Below are 22,711 nucleotides of genomic sequence, written 5' to 3' on the forward strand. Positions count from 1 at the left end.
ATCCCAAGTTCAGAAACAAAGCCTTTTGTGTATCACAATCTATCCCAAGTTCAGAATCGCTCAAGACATGCAAATTTTTATTTTTTTTCATTTTAAAAGAAGTCAAACTCAACAATCTTGCTTTATTATTTGAATATTTTTGTAGAATATATTTGTTTGAATCTTTCTCTAAAATATATTTGGTAAAGATATAATGAGTGTGATTAAAAAATAGAGTGATCTTACTTGATGATGATGATGATGATGATGATGATGATGATGATGATGATGATGATGATGATGATGATTGATTAAAAGAAATATGTAACCATTTTTTAATTATAAAGATTTATCCCTCTTTATCATAAAGATATTCAACTTATAAATTAACTTGACTACAATACCACGATTTATTATTTATTTCAAAGTATATATATATATATATATATATATATATATATATATATATATATAATTAATTTAATTTATTTATATAATAACTTTTAATTTTGTAGATAAGTACAATTATTTAGGAATCAATAAATTTTAATTTTATTATCATAATTATTAGGTAAATGTATAGACTTAAACTCCCCAAAATATTCTTTGTTGAAGTCACATATAGAAGGTTTATATTTATATAACAAGTAGTTATGTATTTTCTTCTCTTTTAACTAAATTTATTACTTAAAAAAATGTCATATTGACAAGATTTATGGTCTTTTAGGCATGTGCTGTTAGTAAGTAATGTTGTTACAAGTTTCCTTTAAATTCCTCACAATATGAGATGTATGATGAATATGTTCTTTGATGTGTATTCATGCTAACCAAGTGTGTAATTTATATGATTGTACTAGTTAAAGTTAAAAGTGAAAGGGACATGACTACCTTTGAAATAAATTTAAACCCTCTATCTTTTATATATATATATATATGATAAATCTCCATCATCCACCTTTTCATGAGTGCTAATTAAATTAAAATTTTAGAAGCCTTATTCCACAATAAACACATGTATTAATATAAAAAATACACTAAGTATAAATGATTTGTGTGGGGTTATTGTTATGAGCTTATTGGATCAAATATTGTAGGAAGATGAAATATTTTAATATTGTTGTAGCCACCTAAATTCAATATGTAAATGTTGATAGAGATTAATCATATTAAATATCAAAACATTTATTTTATAATAAATATGAGATTTAAAAAAATCATAAAAGTTAACTAAATTTTAAGTTTATTTCAAATTATTACTATTATTAATTAAAAAAATTAATATATGAATTAAATAAATATACATTTAAATATGTGAAAAATCTTAATTATGGAGATTCATCCCCACCTATTATCCAGATATTTTCTTACAATTTTAAACGCCAATAACATGACTTGTTAACACTAGATGTCCAAAAAAATATAGTCATTTCATTTCATATGACATTTTTTTCAATTAATACATTTAGACAATGACTAAAGAGAAAAAAAAACATAACTACCTTTGAAATAAAATAACCTTTGATTTGGAAAGACTATCAAGAATATTTTACAATATTTCATGATGGTTAAATCACTAGTCTCTATTGAATAATTATTAATAAATAAATTCAAATTTTGAAAATTGTTATGTAAAGTAATTGATGTGTATAAAATTTAGTATCATTATTTATGTTTTTTAAAATGATTAAAAAAAAATTGACTAAATTTTATCAAAAGTTTTCTTAAAAAGTAATTTTTTTTTTCTTTCTAAATCTAATGAGAAAATATAGAGAATCATATTGTGAAAGTTAACCATATCTCGAGGAATAACAAGATTAACATGGCACAACTATAATGACCACGGACAAATTTTTACTAATATAGAGAGAGTGTTTTTTTAAAGGTCATTAAGAGTTTTTTTCACTTGACCACAAATCAATTTTTATCCCATATTCGAACCAGCACCGACCTATATGACGTTGTCCATCTATCTTGGCTATGAGACAAGGGCAGTGAATATTTAGCAAGTTTTCCCCTGAAATCGCTCAAAAATCGCTTACGTGAAGTTGCAGTGGGAGGCGATCTACGATAAACTAGGGAATATCTAATGGGTATCTATTGGTTGAATTATGGCGATTTTGGCAGGCTATGGTTACATTCCTGTGTTCTGTGTTTTTTTGTTTTTTGCTTGGCCGTTGCCAATTAAAGGGTCACCTCGGTCTAGATTTCCGTTGATAATGTGGGATGGAATCGAGAACGGCAATGGCTCCGCTTCGACCTCGAGATGGGTTAACAGCAGTGTAAATGGATCGCACAATTTCGTGATAGAGGGTTATTCTCTGGTCAACGGCATGGGCGTTGGCAGGCGCATTTCCAGCGAGACATTCTTTGTGGGAGGTTATCAGTGGGCCATTTATTTCTACCCGGACGGCAAAAGTAGACAGGAGAAATAGCGTTATGTTTCGGTTTTCCTAGCGCTGGCCAGTAAGGGCATGGACGTTCGCGCTACGTACGTATTGACGTTGGTCAATCAAAGCGGGGACGGCAAGGATAAGAGGTGCCCCAGCCATTTGGCCCCGGAGCGGGAGAGAGGGCCTCACATCCTTGAAGTTCAAGGAAGCATGTGGGGTAAAAAACGGTTCTTCAAACGGTCTGCACTTGAAACATCCAATTACCTCAAGAATGATTGCTTGAAATTGCATTGCACAGTAGGTGTTGTGGTCTCTGCCGGGGTCTACGCTGTGTTGCACTCGGTAACTATTCCTGAATCAGAGTTAGGTTAACACTTTCGTGCACTTTTAGAAAATCAAGAAGCCTCAGATGTAATTTTTTATGTGGCTCGGGAGAAATTTAAAGCTCACAAACTCGTTGTGGCTGCACGATCCCCAGTATTCAGAGAAAAAGCTTTTGCTTCTTCAGAGCAGAATAATGAAGTTGTTATTACAGAGATGGAGCCTAGAGTGTTCAAGGCTATGCTGCATTATATTTATTCAGAAACCCTTATTGATGCAGAGCCAATGCCAGCCGATTCATCTTCTTTTTCTTCGACAACTCAGACATTGATATACTGCTTGCTTGCCGTAGCAGATGCGTATGGTTTGCGGCGGTTGAGACTACTTTGTGAATCAAAATTATGCAGAAGCATATCTGTAAATACAGTTGCCTCCACTCTTGATCTGGCTGAGAGTTGCAATGCTAATGGCTTGAAAGCTGCATGTCTCAAATTTGCCACAAAATCTTCCAGAGGTTATGCGTTCAAAATGTTTTGAGTGTTTGCAACAGAAATACCCTTTTCTTTTGTGAGAACTTCTAAAAGCAGTTGCTGGCTTTGAGGATGATTGCAGCAGCAGAGAAACTCGCAGGAGTGTCCGGGATCAACCTTCCGATGGTACTGATATTAATGGCAGGAGAGTAAGACCAAGAAATAGCATTTAGAGTTTCGACTTGTGTGTGGAGTGTCATCATGAAAGTTGGACGTTAAGTGAGGCTGACTATCACTGTTTGTGTATGTCTGTGGATGCTGAGAAGGGCATTGGCTAGAAAGTTGAACTTCAGTTAGAGTAATTATGATGCCCTTTTTCAAAATACATCTTTTTTTATGCTTAATGTAAGAATAGTACATGATTCTTTTTTTAATAATGCTGTCTACAATATTGGCATTAACGAACGTAGCAGGGGAAATATACTTTGAGGCTAATATGTTGTCTTCGCACTTTTAACTCCTACTTTCAAGCAATTTATAAATAAATTTATTTGGCTTATAAACTTCTCTAGCAGCAGGGCAATATCAGGTTCGTTGATGTTACAGCATTATCAGTCTTTTGGTGCTTCAGACATAACATATTTTTATTATACACGCTATAATTAGTTTTCTCCTATTGCAGATGGGGAAAGCATGAACTATTTGTCTTTTTAGTCCCTGCCCGCAGGACCGCACGGACTATAGCAATCGGTTTCACCCATAAGCATTATTCCGACACTCAAACCAATGCTTGTTTTCCCATTTTAAGCAAAGTTCGTTTATATTAATGAAATACTTTTTATTTTTTAAAACGGAACGAAATCAAATATTTATTTTTAACCAATCAAAGGATTCAAAAGATTCATCGTCTTATTTGGCCTCAAACCGAGGCATACAAACTCAAAAGTTAGGAAAAAGTTGGGAGAGGTACAAGTAATTAAAACAACTTGACACCTGCATGAAGTAATGCTATGTTTCCCTTAGCATTAATTTGCAACATTTAATGTTATCTTCTTTGAGTGCGGATTACGGTTGATACACTATGGTTTAAATATTATTCTTGGTGATTTGTGTTGAGCTATCTAATGCCGTCAGCTGCCAGGCGTTCACCCTTCCAGTTGCTAAGTGGTCTCTCCCACGACCGTTGATCTGAGAGGCGTGATCCAGCGGTCCACCATGGAACTATGGCTAACCACCCGGTGACCTACGTTCCTCGTTTGGTCATTCTGCTCGGAGATGCCCCCCGAATATCGCTCTGCAAAACCCTAACTCCGTTGGGGTTGCATTCTGGCAATTGGACTTTGTTTCTTCGGTTCTACTTGGCAGGAAATACGTCTCTCCGACTATGTCTAGTGGTGAACCTGACCAACGCATCGAGCCCAACTGCTATTGCAACGATATGTTCCCCATTATTACCAGATTACTGCCTTCCAGACACAGGTGAGATTTATTGTTTACAGTGAGTTAATTGAAACTGCTCAGGTTAAATTTCCATGGGCCTCATACATCTAATTTGTTTACTTAACTAATTTTTGGCTTCTTACATCTGCCTGCAGGCATTGTGATTGTTGCGACATCAAATGCCTCTGTACTTGGATTCTGGTTTTCTCATCTTTGGTGCTGGATCGACAGAAGCAACTGCTTCATTGACTGAACCAACTGGATCTATAGGGGAACTGGATCACGATGACGATCATCAGAACGAGCAAGGCTAGAAGCTAGGTGCTTATCAGTTGAGAGTGCTTACCTTCGGTTCAGAGAAAAAAAAGAGCGAGGTCCTAGCCAGTGAAGAGCGAAGCCCTAGCCAGTTAAGTGCGAAGCCCTATCCAGCCTGCGATTCCCACAGCTTCCGCTATGTGCGAACTCCGTCAAAGTTTGTCAATCTTGAAACCCTTAACGACAGGGTTGGCCCTGGCGATCGCTTCATGACCAGCGGTGTTTCTCGGCATATCCGCCTTCTTATGGTGGCTTGGGAGATCGGAATCCAGCCAGGAGAGAGTCATCAAGGTATAGGAAGAATCCCGCCTTCTTTTGGTGGCTTGGGAGATCGGGCTCCAGCCAGGAGAGAGTCATCAAGGTGGAACAGAGTTTTGAAAACTTGAGAAATAGTCTGGGTCATTATTTGGATGAGGATTTCTCCTTTAAAGAGACCAAAGAGACCAAAGACATGACTGTAACAAGGGTCCTTGTTAGTTTGGAACTTCGAGAGAAGTTGCATGAGACCATGAATATTGGAAAAGGGACAGTCATATTACAGGTGTTAGATTATGAAGGGATTTTGTTTAGGTGCAAAAGATGCCAAAAGTATGGTCATCTGGTAAACAATTGTAGTCTTCCATTCAAAAACCCTTTGTTTTTGTGGAAGCCTTCAAGAAACAAAAGACTGTAGAAGGGGCACAGGCAATTGATGCAAATATGCAAAAGGAGTTTTGGACAGGGGTAGAGAATCCAGTGCAGTTTGTGGTCGCTAAGTCGAGTACCATGGTGACCTCTGCGAAGGATCTTTTGGTGGATGTCTCTACAGGACCTAATCATATGGCATTGATTATCCAGACTAGCAAGGGCACTTCAATACATGGTTACACTGTTTCCCTTCCCCCTGTTATTTTACTTGTAATGCCAGAAGCACCTTTTCCTATGGATATGGAACTAGGCGAAAGGACTGGATATTCAACTGGAACAACGACAACAGACAGGTCCAAGATGGAAGAACAAAACAAACTGACACAGGTTAAGCACCTTTTCCTATGGATATGGAACTAGGCGAAAGGACTGGATATTCAACTGGAACAACGACAACAGACAGGTCCAAGCTGGAAGAACAAAACAAACTGACACAGGTTGGGACTGGGCAGGCAGCACTCCATAAACAAAGGTGGCTGATAAGATCCTAAGTTCAGTAGGTTATATGGCTTAGCGAGCAGGGAAAATTCATTAAAGCTAAGGCAGTAAGTTACTGAAGCCTCCCCTCAGCTTATAAATTAGCAAGCTTAGTATTCTAATTTTTATATTAATGCTAAAGCGAACCCCTCCTATATGTCCTAAAGTTATCCCCAACATCTGTTGGGCCATCACCTAAGCTGATTTGATGGGGGTTAAGGTAATTCAGGCCATATCCTCAACATCTGTTGGGCCATCACCTAAGCTGATTTGATGGGGGTTAAGGTAATTCAGGCCATATCCTCAACATCTGTTGGGCCATCACCTAAGCTGATTTGATGGGGGTTAAGGTAATTCAGGCCATTTGTACGTGTATTGTGTACACATTTCATTCCAGCTCACATTATGCATGCAGCGTCCGCTACGTGTAAGTTACTTTTGTTGTTATATAATAAGGTTATAAATGATTTCGTGGTTACTTCGCGTCGGCTTCTTATTTCGCTTCGGGTCCACTACACTGGTTTATTTCAGGTACTGTTTATGTTTTCGCTCTGCTACATTGTTACGTTGACTGCATTGTATCTATATATGGGGCACGAATCTCATTTGATTTATTAACGTATACCCTGTATGGTTACACATCATATCTATGTGATGTGTGCTATTTGCAGCTAATGTGTAGGTTCTAGGTCTGATTGATGGTATTAGTGTTTGAGAATATTGTTTAACAATATTCTATCTTTTGATAAGTATGATATATGGGAAGACTGTAATTTGTGAACACCTTTTTCATGACCCATAGATTATTTGTAGTCTAACAAATGGGCGTTCTTCATTGTAATCGGGTATGGCATAGTGAATGGCAGTTTCATTTGGTTTATAGCATAGGTTGGCTTGTAGTATCCTATATTTGCATAAAATACAGAGTAATGATCTGTTCTCCAGTAAATCGAATGACGTGATTGATTGCATCCTACTCATGGTGTGATTTATAATATATATGTTTAATACGTGGCCTTATAACTTTATAAATGACACAGTTTCTTTAGCAAGTTAACAAATTTAACGTGTTACCTTTATCTTTTCTTTCACCTTGATTGACTGACAAATACACAATAGGAGTTAATTCACATAGTAGTATTTTTAACAATGAATCCATGTTTCATCTTATTAAACAAGCTACACAATTGCACTTTTATATTTTATTTATTAGATTGGTTTTCGTAGTGCTATATAAAGTTGGTGGTTTTAAGTCTTTCTAATGCATTGATTCTTTTGCTTCATATTTCTTTGGATTTGTAGGAGTTATCACTGAAGGATTCTGTAAATCATTAAAATCTTTCATGCTTGTAAGAACACATTGCCCTTGAGTGTGAAAGATGGAATCCCTTAAGGGAAGGGCTCTGCGACATGAACCCAATGATCCCTATAGATTAGGGGTTTTTAACAAAACATTAGGGTATAGAGCTTTTCATGGAAGAAGCCTATGTGCAAGTGATTCCTTAGATGTGGTTGATGATAAACATTCATTGAGAGAGATGTGCCTTGTAACAGGTCCTGCAATAGGTATTCATTTGATTGATACATTTTTAGAGTGTCCCTTTGAATCATATTATTGTTGAGTACAAGACTTAGATTTACTAAAGGAAAGACCTAGAAGTAACCTGTAAGAACTTGATTGGCCTTGCAGGAGATAGTCTTATAATGTTGTTGCTGAGAGAATAAACCCATAATACCAAATAGAATCCATATGACAATAGTTTAGTATAGAATATCACCAGTTACCCTTCCTCTATGCAATACTTGGGTAAAAATTAAATTATGCTTTAGCATTGTCCTTTCGTAGGTTTGATGATCTCTGCATTTGTCCTTCATGTTCCAGAAAGTTTGGCTGCTTTAATGAAGCAACTTTCTGTTACGGTCCGAAGAATCTCTTATTATAACTTCATCCAATTTGTCATCATCATATGCATGTTTTCAGATTCGCGTTTTCTGCATGCAATAAAACCACGGTCACTTTTGGTCCATATTGAATGTAAAATGACTTTTCTTACTGAGCAAAACCCATATCTTCAATTGTGACCTATCTCCAATTTGTTGCATGTGTGGCCTGCTCAATGGAAAATGGGTATTCGCAATTAGTTTGAGATTCTATTATTTGTCTTGGGTGCAGTTCAGTCTGTATATATGTGTGTTTTGGTTTTTCGTTTTAATACACTTTGTAACAGAAAATAGGTGTGTCAGTTACTTGTCTTTGATATATTTGATCAAAATCTGAATAATAGTAATTATAAGAGTGCTATAGATGGGTTTAAGGCTGAAGTGTAATACTCTATGGCCAAGGGATTGACAAAGTGAGTCTTTGGAGATCTTACTCAGTGAAGTGGTGAAATGTTGATTGAAATCCTTCACCTTTTCCTTCTTCTCCATCTTGATCAGGTTAAGTTGCTTGAGAAGAGAAAAAGCTGATTTCCCTTCATCAAATTTTCTAAGAAAAGCCCTCTCAAAGGCATCCCAACCAGCTATTGAAGCAGCAAGTAGATTATAGTACCATGTGGGTGCTTTTTTCTCAAAGGTATAAGGAAACAGCTTGCAGACCACATCCTCATGTTGTACATTCATCAGACATAAAGATAGGTAGAAATTCTTTATGTGGTCATCATGAGTGACAAATTTTTTAGGATCATAGTTTGCCAAGAATCTCTTCGGTCATCTAGAGATCATGCAGGTTGCCTGCAAGAGTGAGGACTCCTTTAGGTTGGTCTATAGTATCCTATATTTGCATAAAATACAGAGTAATGATCTGTTCTCTAGTAAATCGAATGACGTGATTGATTGCATCCTACTCGGTCATCTAGAGACATCATGCAGGTTGCCTGCAAGAGTGAGGACTCCTTGAGATTGTCGATTGAGGAATCCAAGGGCTCCTATGTCGGTTAAGGGCACATAGAATGTCATTAGATAGAATCTTTGGTGAACTGTACTGTATTGGGATTGTAGTTAAACATGTTGGGTTGTGTTATATTCTTTCCATGTAGTTAATAGGGGGTTTGAAGGGCACCCGTAACCCCACTTTATGGGGTCCGGGGCAGCGCCCCAGAAAATTTTGGTTTTGGACCATATGTTAGGTTGGGTAGACCCACCTATGGTTTTGTGCATGATTTTCGCACATGTTTTTTGGACGCGATGGTTTTCGGTCCATGGTATTGGACGCGATGGTTTTCTATCCATGGTATTGGATGCTTCAACATGTATAAATATGTATTGTAACATTGAAAGGAACATAATGAAAAATCAAGATGGTAGTCCCGGTTTTGGGATCTAGGGAAAAATCTCTGTGCATATGTGTTTTATGGGTTATGCTCTCGCATTGTTTATTTTCTTTGTTTAAGAATTCGTATGCAGGTAATTTCTGTACAGCGTTAAAACCTACAAAACAGAGTATCTCACTGAGACAAAACTGGTTGAATTTAACTAATTGTACTTACAGTTCACTACACTCTATTTTGTTAGAGTTAACTCATTGGAAAAAGCGGGTTGCTAGTTCACAATTTATCCCTCCCTTTTATAATACAGATTTAATCAATTATATATGTAGATTCATTTTTATTTTCATTTTCATGTTTTGGTTTATTACACTGTTTCATAAGTTTTATCTCATTGAAAAGACCCAGTTGTATTCTACAGTCTAGTCCAGAAATCATCCCTCCCTTTATATATCATTTTAACAATACAGATTCTTACACATTTCCAATCAGCCCAGAGTCCATTCGTCTTTTATCATACATATCTAATGCATATCGTTTCACAACACATGGAATCTTTTCCTTCTCCATTTCCATTTCAGTTGAAGCCTCACAATGACTTTATTTTAATGGTTATGTAATAGATTTGGGTTTAATAAAATAGATTTGGGTTTAATTAGATTTATTGTAATCCATTATATATATCACTTCACAACAGATGGATTCTTTCTCATTTCCATTTCACTTGAAGTCTCACAATGTCTTTATTTTTATGGTTATGTAATATCACATTGTCTTTTTATGGTTATGTAATAGATTTGATATGTAATAGATTTGGATTTAGTTAGATTTATTTTAAAGAATTAAAATCCTTAGTTTTATGGTTATGTAATAGGGACTACAGGGGTACTTTTGAAATTCTCCATGGTCTGGTGCATTCCTTTCAATAGTTTGATTATGCAATAATGGGCATTTAGATTGCAGAACCTAGCAAGTATCTGATTTCTTGATTCCACTTATTAATTTGAAGCTGTCTTCGACTGGTCATTGGATTGATATAGATTGATCAATGGATTTACAATGGCTGATCCTAATGTACAGCAGGTTCTACAGGTTCTTTTTTATCTTGGCAGTCATATTTTGAACTTCGGTATCAAAACTGTGCATTGGATGCTACCTGACATAAGCAGTCTGCGCAGCTTAGTAGACATTTGCAGTGCCAAAGGTACACACAATCACTTCGTGTTCTATATTCATTTTCATTGTTCAACTTGCTATTATGATTCTGTGACTTGTAATTGCATTGCATCAGTAAACATAATATTGCATCGAACACTTAGTTGTCATCATGTCACCTATGTCTGAGAAACACAAGTTGCAATTAGTATTGCAAAAGCATCACTTATTTCGTGTGGACAATTTCTCATATCTAATTGGAGACTGTTTATTCGATAGTTTATAACTTTTGCTAGATTTCTGATACACATCAGTAGAGCTAAGGAAGGGAACAATAGAATATTTTAGAGACTGTCTCGAAAAACAAGATAGTGAGGCAATTTTGTCTTATGAACATGAACTACATGAAGCCTCACTTAAAGAAATGCATAACATTAGCAACCGTGAAACCTATTTAGACAAAATGGCTAGATCTGCCTCAAACAATATACCCCTAGCATCTAGAGGTCTATGGGGAGATATTTTCTGCATCCATTGGCTCTCAAACTGGCTGAAAATTCCAATTAGGGTTTGGTCCAAAACAAAGATGAGAGTGTACTTGCACTTCAATTCAAGTCTTACAACAAATACTCGTGACATATTGTTCCATGACGAGGATCCTCTGAATGGGCACTTTGAGCCTTTGGTTCATAGGCAGCCTACAATTGGTTGTAACTTCCAACAACAAATCGATACCTCAAAGAACAATATTGAACCGCAACCTGAGACAAAATGTCAATCTATTGAAGCTAAATTAAAACCATCTTGTCACTTAAACAAGCACAAGAGAAGTGTATCTTTGCATGTGCTTAAGGACATTGCTCAGAAAAATTTGAAAAGGCAAAACATAGGCATTCAATATAACAAAAGTACAATGGAACAACAAGTAGTTCTAGACAACACAGAAGATGTTTGTGACACACCGGACACAGAAGATGTTAGTGACACACTGAGATTTCGATTACTTAGAAGCTTGAAAAAACATATTAGAAGCAACGCACAAACATAAATTGTAACTTCTTGTCCATTAGACAAACAGTCGGAAAGTCTATCGTTGCATTTGCTTAAAGGCATTATTCGGAAAAAATTGAAGACATAGAAAATAAGACTTGCATTCAACACAACAAAAATGAAACAAGAAATAGTCATAGAAAACGTGGACTACAATCCATTTGCAACAAGATCAAAGGATCTATCAGAACAATCAAAGAAATCAGGAAAATCAGAGACACTGAGATTTTGATCACTTAGAAACTTGAAAAAGCATATTAGAAACAACACACAAACATAAATTGTAATTCCTTGTCCATTAGGCAAAGAGGCAAAAAGTTTATCTTTGCGTTCACTTAAAGGCATTATCTGGACAAAATCGAAACGCAGAAAATAAGACTTGCATTCAACACAATAACAATGAAACAAGAAATAGTCATAGAAAACGTGGACTACAATCCATTTGCAACAACATCAAAGGATCTTTCAGCACAATCAAAGAAAGCAAGAAAATCAGGCCTATCGATTCAATCAAGATCAATGAACAAATTAACAGAATTATCAAAGTTTGATCAAATATATCAAAGACAAGTAACTGACACACCTATTTTCAATTGTTCATCATGTGAAACAACATTTTTCAAAAGAAACATCTTCTTTGTGAAACAAGAAAGTCAAGCAAAACAAAATAACATTAGGAAACTGTCAACTAGTTTCGAGAATGTTAAATCTCGTGTTGAAAATTGCTACATTTGTAAGCACTGCAAAAAAGCAATTGAACATGAAACAATTCCTAAATATGCAGTTCCTGGACAGATAAGAAGAAACAATGGCACTAGAACACTCAGAGAACTCACTGAACTACAAGAAAGACTAGTTGCATTAAGATTTCCCTTCTTGCAAATAAAAGAAATGGGCCATCGACATAAGAAGTCGCAACTACGCTTAACTCGAGGAGTCATCAATGTCCCCACTAACATTTCCAGAATTCAATTTGCATTGCCTTGAACTATAAAAGACACAGACATGGTTGCCGTTGCTCTCAAAAAGAGTTTGAGATTCAAAGGTGCTTATACATTTGGTCGAGTTTGAGTTCACAAAGTGATGAAAGCATTAAAACAATTATGCAAAAGGATTCCTTACAAGCTTGAGAATGCTACCATAAATGACAGTTGGAAAGAGGCATTCCTGCAAAATGAAGAGGCATATCAAAGTTCAAGTGAACCTGAAGATAGCGAACACGATAACCAAGACAACGATGAACCAACAACAAAAACATTGGTCCATGGATTCATTGATGCACACACTGTCCATGACCTTTTAAATAAACAAATTAACATTGCACCTGCTGCCAGATACATGCCATTAGGAATCTTCAAAGATAAGTACTTAGAAACTTTACATATCAAAAACTTCCAGTTGACATCTTCAAAAACTTTACATATCAAAAGATTTGCCACTGGGAAGTGTTGCACAAAAACCATGATTTTGCTTATCATACTACAAACTTGTTCTATAAAGCAATTTTCATTATCATAAATCAGGTGTTGAATACAATGTGGATTAGAATTAGAAAAGGGCAGTTGAAAGGTAGAAAACTAGTTGCAAAAGACGTTAAGTCAAAACCAAACCTAGATCGTATTTTAAATTCTGACATTGGGTACATGGACCTAAAAACAATTCATACCTCACCTGACTACCACCAACGAATACAGAACAAACTCTATGCAATGATACGACAACTAGGGCCGCCCACTTTCTTTGTCTCCTTTAGCAGTGCAGAGCATCTTTGGGATCCTTTAATGCATGCATTGAGATACATAAAACAAAACACTAGAAGACCAAATACAAATGAACTTGATGAAAATGAACCTAGCTCATTAATAAGAAACGACCCTGTTACTTGTGTACGTTACTATAGATCTAGGAGGGATGCACTACATCAATTGATATCTCATGATCACAAGTATTATGGAGAGCTGACTGACCACTTCTATGTAACTGAATTCCAAAACCGGGTCAATGAACATGAACATGGCTTACTTTGGATAAAATCTGCACCAATCTACGGTCAAAATACAAATTTTGAAGTCAAACAATTCGTTGACAATTACTTGTCAACTAATTCACTCTTACTTGCAAGTGAACGTAGAGTTCTACAACACCATTGTCACACAAAAAGTTGTAGGAAGCGTGCAAATTCTAATTGCAGATTTAATTTCCCAATACCACCGATGAAAGTAACAAAAATACTTGAGCCTCTCGAATTCGATAGTCATAAAACAAAAGCACATGCAAAGCTAATCTTCGAAACAATAAACAACACAAGATACAGTGAAAGTGATACATTTGATAGCTTTTTAGCGAACCTTGGACTAGTGCACAATGAATAATACATGCTATCCAGTGTACACTAAATCGAAAAACACTCTTATTGCAAAGGAAACCATTTGACACTTGGACAAATAAATTCGCAAAACATATTCCAGGAATTTGGATTGCAAACACTGATTCCCAATTTGTACTTGACTCATATGCAGCTGCAATACATTGCAGTTCCTATATGACAAAAGAAGATAAAACACTCACAAGAACATTTAAAAACATACGCGACAATCATGTGAAAACAAAATATGATATCCTAAATACCATTAGTTCTTTAGGAAAAGCTTTGGTCAACTTGCAACAAATGTCTGCACAACAAGCAGTACATATTGTGTTATCACTCCCACTAAACTGTAGTTCACGAAAGTGTGTATTTATTAATACATCTCCTGTTGATGATTGTGCATTTGTTCTTAAAAGAAAAAAAGACCTGCAAAAGGAAGCAGATGACTCAGAAGACATAATGTGCCCATCAATTATTGACTACTATGTTCTACGACCTATCGCTATTGAACATATATGCTTAGCAAAATTTGCATCTAGTTATACAAAGAAAGGACACGAATGCAGAAAATCAAGTAGACCATATGTCATTCAATCTGTTAGATATAACAAATACAAGGACATTGAAAATCACTGTAGAGAGAAATTAATGTTATACTATCCCTATCGAGGAAGTGAAACTACATTTAAGCAACATCACACAAGTTGGCAAGCCGCATATCTTGCATTCGAAGAAATAGTCAAGCAAAATGAACAAAAGTTCAAATTTGCTACAACAACTACATGGGGTGACGTAGATGACGCAATGCACATAGTAGAAACAGAAGCTCAACAAATATTTGACATAGATAGTTTGAAATCAAATGAAACAGAAACTATAACATTTATCAAATCGATAGATGACAAATATGAAAACTACGACTTCCAAAATGACTTGGAACATTTGCAAGATACCAAGAAGTTTTCTCTACGATCTACAAGGCCATATGACATCGTCAAACAACCACATATACTTGAAGACATAGAGTACTATGAATTAATGCGACAATTAAACACAGAACAAGCAAGCATAGTTACTGATGTCATAACAAGAAAATTGTACAGACCAGATGAGCTGATCTACCTGTTATTAACAGGAGGTGCAGGAATAGGCAAGAGACACACAGCCAAGGCAATCTTCCAATCCTTAGTGCGCATACACAATGTGGCATTGCCTTATAACCCATCACAACTAATAGGAATAATCATTGCATACACGGGCAAAGCTACCTTTAATGCTGGTGGTGTGACATTGCATTCTGCATTCTATTTGCCCTTTAACAAAGCAGATTGCCCCTCACTAAACAATGAAAAATTGGACACATTATCAAATCATTTCCAACAGTTGCATGTACTCCTCATAGATGAGGCATTGCTCGTTGGTGCAACAACACTATATCAAATTGATAAGCGCCTGCGACAAATCTTACACACACCAACTTCATACTTTGGTAATGTTGACATGATATTCTTCGGTGATCTTTACCAGGCAAACCCAGTCAAAGACTCTCTGATCTTTGAAAACCCAAAAATCAACAAAAGCACAATTCCATACGACTTCTGGCCAGAGAAAATAAAATGTTATCGATTGCACACAGCCATGCGCCAAAAAGACCCATTGTTCATTGATCTACTATAAACATGCAAACAGATGAAGATATTGCTTATGTAAACAATAACTGCTATAGGATCCCACCTTCAAGCCCAGTTTTCCCATACATTTTCTATCGCAAGAAAGATGTCCATATTCACAATGCGAAAATGATTTCCCTAACAAAGGGGGAACAAATAATGCTCGTTGCAATTGACAACTACAAGATTCTTGGATCGAGTTATTTTGCTTTTGATAAAGCAATCTCATTGCCATCAACAATTATAGTTAAACAAAACATGTTAGTTGAACTATATGCAAGAAATTACAATACAAACGATGGATTGGTTAATGGTGCTGAAGGGATTTTCAAATCCTATTCATCTAATACCAACAGGCCTGACATTGTTTGGATAGAATTTTCAGACCCAGAAATTGGGAAACAACAAAGAAGCGAATTCAAACAACTATACGACATAAATATATTGCCAGATTGGACACCAATCTTTCGAATTGCAAAATCACTAGAAATGTCTCGTAACAAATTACAAATTACAATTCGAAAACAATTCCCAATCCAATTAGCCTATGCACGAACAATACACCGAACACAAGGGTTGACATTAGATCAACTTTCATTTGACCCAACTGGTGTCACAAAACATGGTCTAGTCTACACTGCATTATCACGTGTTAGAACTATTGACTCACTATACTTGATTAACAAATTGACACAACAAAACTTTCATGTCAAAAACAAAATAATCAATGAGATGGCACGGCTAGAAACAATTGGTGCATGGAAACTAGAATTCGCAAAGAAGAAATCTGTGAACAAGGATGTTTTATCAATGGCAAGCCTAAGCACACGTAGTCTACGTGCACATCTTAGTGACGTGATTCATCACAATGACTTAATGGACAATATGATCCACTATTTTCAAGAAACTCATTTGTACACTCCACCAATAGACAAAGAATTCTTATCATTCAATTTTGCCATTGCACATTCTACACATGGAATTTTTACTTGCATAAACAAAAAAATATCTATTAGAGCAACAAAGACATTTTGCAAAAACAAAACAGAGCTTACCCTAATTGACATGTACTTTCAGTGGCCAATTTGTTTAATGAACATTTATGCAGCATTGTTTGAACAAGTATCCACGATAATGCAAATAATTAAGAAAGCAAAATCGCAAACTACATATACTAATTGTGTTTTTTTAGTTATCGGTGATTTCAACCTTGAAATACAACAAGAAACAGCTCATAGCAAACTCTTTGTACAATTTATGGAAATGGAAAACTTACATGAAATAACAAGCAAACTATCTCCGCGCCAAAAAACGGTAATAGACCATATCTAGACAACTTTGCCTATAAAATAGTGTGAAATAAATGTAACATGGGCTTATTGGTCTGATCACAACATATTCTATGCGCTACTACAGCTCTAACGACCCTTAGTACAAACCAGTTTTAGCGTGTAGCAAAATCAGTGTAGCATTGATATACAAGTTTCTCTACAATTTGCTAAACTTCATATTCGAACAAATGCTGTGTTATGCGAGCAATATCAATCTCCAATTTCCATACTAAAAGTCTACTTCTTGTAGCTTCCTTTCAACACTCTGCGCAAACTAATCTAGGTATGTAACGACACATAGAATAACATTATGCACAGATTTATTATTACATGTAACACATTTTGCTTGTAAACCTAATAGCTTGTACCCTTGCTGTGCAGATAACTAATATGAAAAGGCAACACGAAGAAGTAACTCCTCCAGAGGCTTCCTCTCTCTCAGAGACCTGCAACGTCTCAGAGACTGATAAACAGATAACTAATATGAAGATACAACACGAAGAAGTAACTGCTCCAGAGGCATATTGTCTCTCAGAGACTTGCAACGTCTCAGAAACTCATAAAAAGTAACTAAATAACCTTCAAATCTATTCTTACAAGTTTTGTAGTACAAACATAGTGTTAATTCAGATTCTTTAATATTGTTCTATAGGCAGAAACAGGAAAATGTATCTGAAATAAGAGCTAAGCATCAACTATGGACACCGATCACAATACAAGAGTTGAGAGGCCTGAAACTGGGAACAATCTTTCACGGTCAGATTCTTGTAATATACAAAACAATAGTCGATCAAGTACACGGAATTCAATTGTTACGTGCTAACCTAGTGGACAGCAAAGGGAGTATGGCAATCACACTGAATGTGCCACATAGCCTGATTGCTACTAATGAATCCAAACTTGTAGTCGGCCAGGCAATTTGTATCAGAGATTTCAAGATCTCTCCCAAAACAGTGTATGACCATGGGGACTGTACCTGCATACTTGTCCTACAGGAGAAAAGCATCCTGGAAACAATACCACCCATCTGTACACAATACACATTTGTACCCACAACGACTATTAGCCAACTCACAAGCACAACAACTACATTCGCAATCGGCACAATAGCTGGTCTTGTAACAGCTGCAAAAGAAATAGGCAATCAATATGTGCTACATATCAAGGATGGCCCATCTCAAAAAGACAAAGCTACGGTATATACAAATTCAGTCATTTATTCTTTTTAACATTTAAATTATCTATACTTTTTAACATTCACTTAAAAGAAATTACATTTAACACTAGTACATTTTGCAACTCAGGTTCATCTTTTCAGTACATTTCAAGAAATTTTCAAATCCATACAACAACAAATTTCGAAAAAAGAAGCACCAATGATGCTGTTTCGAAATCTTTCCAGAGGCAAAGAACATGGATCACTACGCACTTGCAGATCCACCTTCATTACAGCCGTCACTTCGAATAGAGTACTTGCAGACCTCAGTAAACTAACTGCGTCAACAACAAAGGTTCTTTCATAGTGCACAAAATATATATTATAATTCTTTATTTGTTGTTCTCCTAAATTATGCTCGTTCATTTAACGTCCTCTTAGCATTTTTTATTACAATATCTAACGCTAAACCTGTACTGAAACATGGACCAGGTTAAAGGAATGTTGACGATAGCAAACATACATGCAGAACCTTTTGTTACAATCTGCAACAATTGCTCTCTGCTCGCGGATACATTTGGAACAATTTTCATGGATCAAATTGATTGTTCCACATGCAAAAAGTTAACCACATATCGACACAGTTTACAATTGAATTGCATTATCCAAACAGAGGCAAATGTTCAGTACAAGTGCATTCTAAAAGACAGTTTGCTACTAGAACTTTGTCCATCTTTAACAGGTCTGACATATGAAAAATATCTAGAAGACGTTGCTGATGTTACATACAATTTATGAGATTTCCACGTACAAAGCAGCTTTCTGTTGGATAGTTCGGATGTCATTGTCCTTACAGATTGACATATTTTACCCTCTGTAGGATTTGACTTTTTCAGTTTTCATGGTGTATTTCTCTCCAATCAGAAGCACACGCTAGGAGTGCCTCATCTCCTAGATGGCTTCATAGACACAGTTGATGTATATAGTCACTATAGTCACTTTCAGATGTACATTTAATGGTTACAACTAATGTTCTTGTTCTTGTAATAATTAAGCTACATTGTATTTGTATTCAAATCACCTACTGTAGATCGTTTCGGTTAATGCAATACTTGGGTAAAAAGGGGCTTTTGCATATGTAAGTTTTCTTACAGCTTCTTTGACAGAGACGTAGCCCATCTGGTTTGTGCTCTTCTTTGCTCCCTTGGAAATTTCTTCATGGTTTAGAAAAAGAAGCAGTTATGGATTATCATGGCAGTTTTTGTCTTTTCTTTAAATTATGCTTCAGCATTGTCCTTTTGTGGGTTTGATGATGTCTGCATTTTTCCTTCATGTTGCAGAAAGTTTGGCTGCTTTAATGAAGCAACTTTCTGTTACGGTCACAAGAATCTCTGATTATAACTTCATCCAATTTGTCATCATCATCTGCATGTTTTCAGATTTCCATTTTCTGCATGCAATAAAACCACGGTCACTTTTGGTCCATATTGAATATAAAATGAATTTTCTTACTGAGCAAAACCCATATCTTCAATTGTGACCTATCTCTAATTTGTTGCATGTGTGGGCTGCTCAATCGAAAATGGGTATTAGCAATTAGTTTGAGATTCTATTATTTGTCTTGGGTGCAGTTCAGTCTATATATATGTGTGTTTTGGTTTTTCGTTTTAATACACTGTAACAGAAAATAGGTGTGTTAGTTACTTGTCTTTGATATATTTGATCAAACTCTGAATAATAGTAATTATAAGAGTGCTATAGATCGGTTTAAGGCTGAAGTGTAATACTCTATGGCCAAGGGATTGACAAAGTGAGTCTTTGGAGATCTTTTTCCGCGAGTCATGAAATGTTGATTGAAATGCTCCACCTTTTCCTTCTTCTCCATCTTGATCAGGTTAACTTGCTTGAGAAGAGAAAAAGCTGATTTCCCTTCATCAAATTTTCTAAAAAAAGCATTCTCAAAGGCATGGGTTTAAGACTGAAGTGTAATACTCTATGGCCAAGGGATTGACAAAGTGAGTCTCTGGAGATCTTATTCCGAGAAGTCGTGAAATGTTGATTGAAATCCTCCACCTTTTCCTTCTTCTCCATCTTGATCAGGTTAAGTTGCTTGAGAAGAACAAAAGCTGATTTTCCCTCATCAAATTTTCTAAGAAAAGCCCTCTCAAAGGCATCCCAACCATCTATTGAAGCAGCAAGTAGATTATAGTACCATGTGGATGCTTTTTTCTCAAAGGTATAAGGAAACAGCTTGCAGACCACATCCTCATGTTGTACATTCATAAGACATAAGGATAGGTAGAAATTCCTTATGTCGTCGTCATGAGTGACAAATTTTTTAGGATCATAGTTTGCCAAGAACCTCTTCGGTCATCTCTGAAAAAAAGGGAAACTATTAGGATTTTCAGTAGTATCTTTAAGTTATTTGTATAATGCATCAGTGCCTCAGTGATGTTATGTTGAATGGCATTTCTGCTAGCACATGACCAATTGAAGTTCTTATCGCACAGAATTGTGCTAGGCTTAAAGTTAGAATATGCATGCTTCATTGTTTTGTATGAAGATGTTTGTGAATTTGTTTTTTTTTCGATTCCGTGCACATTGCTGGATATTGCAGGTCTATAATGTATACATGGGGAGTAAAGTGCATGATGACCCAGAGATAACCTCACTCCAGAATCATGAGATTCTTGCTGCTGCCCATTATGGCAGGTTGGTACCACAAATATTTCCTCTTTCAGATATGTTAACTTAATGCAAAGACCTCTCAATTTGAGGGAAGCTGTTAATATAACATTTTTTAGGATATTTAGTATGAACTGTAAAATGATTGCTATCTTGGTCATTGAACTGTAAAATCTTTATTACACTCTGCTCTACCTACAGCATGGAGAAAGCCAAGTTATCTATGGTTTACAGCTACCGACATGGATTTAGAGGTTTTGCGGCCCAAATATCAGATACCCAAGAATTGATGAACTAAACCAGTTTTTACTCGATTTCTTGAACTAATATGTCTATGTTTTTGCATTAACTAAAAAAAAGGTGAAGTCGTTGTTTTCCCAATATCCTTTTTGTTTAAATTCATACATATATTTATCTTTATAGCATCCTTCTGAGTTGCAGAGATGCCTGAAGTTGTTTTTGTATTTCCCAACAAGCTGAGAAAGCTCCATACAACACACTCTTGGGAGTTCTTGGGAATGCCAGATGACAATTCTTTCGAAACCTCAACTGACACTACTAGACTTCAAGAGGACATCATCATCGGTATTATAGGCATGTCAAGTAGGGCAAATCAGTACAACAAAACCAGCGATTTGCGCCAGATTTTAGTGCATTTTTTTTGTAATTGTGATGAGCAACCTGGTGCTAAATCTGGCTCTATTGTACAATTTTTAAAGCGTCCTTTTTTGCACCTGATTTTGCATCCTTTTTCACGCTAGATTTTGCATCATTTTTTACACCAAACTAGGCATCATTTTTTGCGTCAAATTTTGAACCAAGATTTGCATCTTATTTTATGATAGGTTTTACTTCTAGTTTTGTGTCATTTTTTGCATCTATTTTTCATTCTCTTTTGCTTCCTATTTTGTGTCATTCTTTGCTTCCATTTTTGCACCATCATTTGCATCAAGTTTACACTGTATTTTGAATCCAATTTAATGTCTTTTTATGCATCCATTTTGTGTCAGTTTTTGCATCTAGTCTTATGCCAGGTTTTGTATCTAGTCTTACACTAGTTTTTGCTTCTATTTTTGCACCAGCTTTGGTGCCTATCTTTGCACCATGTGTTGAATTTGATTTAGCACCAAATTTTGCATCCATTTTTGTGCCCATTTTTGCATCTTTTTTTGGACCATTTTTTACATCCACATTTATGTTTGATTTGTCTCCATTTTTCCCATCTCATTTTGCACCATATTTTGCGTCATTTGTTTCATCCAATTTTGCATCATTTTTAACACCATCTCTTGCATCTAATGTTACATCATTTTGAGCATCCAAATTTGCATTTATATTTGCATCTTATGTTGATTCATGTGTTGTGTCCACCTTTGCATCTTATTTTGTGTCTAATGGTACATTCAATTTAGAGCCATTTTTTACGTCGACTTTTGTATTTGTTTTTGCACCAAGTTTTGCATCCAATTTTAAGCTATTTTATGCCCCTTTTTGCACCATTTTTTTATGTCTACTTGTGTCCAATGTTGCACCATTATTTACACCGACTTTTTCATCCAATTTTGCATTTTTTTGGTGTCTAGTTTTACATCGTTTTCACCATCCAAATTTGCATCTTTTTTTGCCTCATTTTGTGTCCACATTTGCATATAATTTTGTGTCTGAGTTCGAGCCTAAATTTGCATGTGATTAGGAATCATTTTTTACATCCAATATGGCATCCTTGGTTTCACCTTTTTTCAGCCCCATTTTGCATCTTGTTTTATGTCTTTTCTTACATCTTTTTTTTTTCCTTTTTTGCACCCAAGTTTGCATCCCAAATTTACACCATTATTTGCAGGAGTAGTCTACTTAGGCGGTAGAATGGCCCGTTTTCCCAGGGGAGGGTGGCGGAGAAGCGGAGAAGGAGGGTGGCGGAGCTAGGGGAGGGTGGCGGAGGATGGAGACATTC

The 22,711-nt window shown here is 35.9% G+C and overlaps 1 pseudogene; it reads left to right on the plus strand.

The window, feature by feature from the left end:
* The first annotated feature begins 2,165 nt into the window (after positions 1-2,165).
* On the plus strand, positions 2,166-3,393 carry LOC149159102 (BTB/POZ and MATH domain-containing protein 4 pseudogene; annotated as a pseudogene).
* The last annotated feature ends 19,318 nt before the right edge of the window (positions 3,394-22,711 follow it).

This window comes from Pinus tabuliformis, chromosome 5_2, assembly GCF_031772625.1.
Source record: "Pinus tabuliformis cultivar Carrire ecotype Pingquan chromosome 5_2, CPIR1, whole genome shotgun sequence".
NCBI classification, from domain to species: Eukaryota; Viridiplantae; Streptophyta; class Pinopsida; order Pinales; family Pinaceae; genus Pinus; species Pinus tabuliformis.